The sequence below is a fragment of the Pinus tabuliformis genome, chromosome 2_1 (genome assembly GCF_031772625.1).
Source record: "Pinus tabuliformis cultivar Carrire ecotype Pingquan chromosome 2_1, CPIR1, whole genome shotgun sequence".
In the NCBI taxonomy this organism is placed as follows: Eukaryota; Viridiplantae; Streptophyta; class Pinopsida; order Pinales; family Pinaceae; genus Pinus; species Pinus tabuliformis.
Window position 1 is genome coordinate 460,783,127 of NC_142299.1, and position 2,166 is coordinate 460,785,292.

The window sequence follows — 2,166 nt, forward strand, 5'->3', positions numbered from 1 at the left end:
TTCTTGCCATAAAACAACAACCTAAATAGAAATCAAGTAGAGGGATGCTAAACACTATCTTCTACAGATATATCAAAAGTTGGGTATCAGTGAGCCTTTTTATTTTGAATCTAATTACTCTCTTTATCTCCTCCATTTTCCTTTTTGCAATTGCAGTGCATTTTCCACAAAAATGTTTTTGAAAATCATATTCTCCCCCCACTTTTGAGGAATGAGTTGGGGTCCAGAGATAGAGGCTTGAAAGGAACCAAACTCAATTTTATCTTCTTTTCACCTCCATCCCTACCCGTATTACAAGCCATTCTATGCTCATAAAATATTCTCGGCAAGGAGTCAAAGACTGACTTAATCTTAAACCCAAAAAAAAAGGAAAATATTGTGAGAGAGCCCAAAGCAGGCCTTTTCCTTCCTTTCATTAGTAACAAAATTTACTTAAAAAATAATTTTAACAAGTCTTACATAGTATCTAATCGCTCCCACTTAGTTTAAATGCCAGTGTAAATTTAAGGGAGGCAGAACATGTCTAGCTAAGACACCCACTAAGAAATAAACAAGAAAAAATAACAAAACATTAATGAGATGAAAAGGAAAATTACCTAAGTGCTGAACACAAAAAAGGGATAACTTGTTCACATATTTATACCAAGGTAAGGGACCAAAGAAAGGGGAAAATACCAGCAACATAGATTATTTCAAGATGTTGGGAGCTGTAACACCCTCTTGGCTATCTAGTTGGGGTGATGCCACTCACATTGCTACCAATACCATAATAACACACACACACAACATAAATTAAAAAAAAAAAAACATAATAGAATGCAAGAGAACGATAAACAACATAAACTTGTTTGAGCACTCATATAAGAAAATTTGTCGACTGGCTGGAGACCTTAGACATTCCACCCAACCATAGATCGTGTTATTTTGAGCTCTCTCAGTATGGGTCACCCTTGACTTGGGGCCACGACTTGACAATGATAACAATTTCTCAGGATAGGGACATGTTCAATATCAAATATGATTATGGACAAGCAAACAAACTCCAACAACCTCCAAATATTGTCTCTTCGTCCAATTTCACATTGTCACAACCACGGTCCAATGTCGCATTGTGACAAAGATTGTCTCAATATGGAGATCAGCCATGGTCAGCCATTATCCAACATCGCATTGTGAAAAAGGTTGTCTCAATATGAAAATCAATCATGGCCAACCATAGTCCAACGTCGCATTGTGACAAAACTTATGTCAATATGAAAATCAATCGTGGTTTAGGGTTTATACTATTTATATTATGGTTTATATACCTTTGGTTTATAATATTTATCCCTTGTGTTTAATATTATTCCAATGGGTTTATAATCCCTTGGGGTTTTAGTGTTAATCCCTTGGGTTTATTATTCCCTTAGGTTTATAAAATTTATCTTAGTGTTTATATAGTTATGTTAATAAATGTGTATTAATCATATGCCTATGGTGTATATCAACCACATTTACTAATGTGGTTGTACATGTGCTTCATATACATCTATCGATGAATATCAACTACATTAGTAAATGTGGTTGTGGTTTTTAATATTTATGTTAGCGTTTATATACCTTGGGTTTATAATATTAATCCCTTGGGTCTAATAGTATTCCCTTGGGTTTATTAATGTAAGGGTTCATATTCTTATGGTTTATAATATAAATTTCTTGGGTTTATTGATTCCTTGGATTTATGATATTAACAATCACTTATGTTTATAATATTAATTCCAAGTGTTTATAATAATATTAAACCCAAATATTTTTAAATTTATTAATCAATTATTTATGATAAAAAGTGAATTAAATAATTATCATTATGTTTAAGAAGAGTCTTTTCGGTAGAAATCACATAGGAGAAAATTTTGTTGACGTGTTTCGGACCAGATGAAGATGCAGATCATGACAAAAGCTTAAATAGAGGACGATGTAGAGACCAAAAGATCATATAGTTACTAGTTTAAGAAAAATAATATTATAATTTATAATAATTATAAAGATGGAAAAATAAATAAATAAATAAATAAATAAATAAATCTATATATATATATATATATATATATATATATATATATATATAAAATAAAGATCAAAAAACGTAAACATTAATAAGAAACAAACAATCCAAGTCAACCAAAC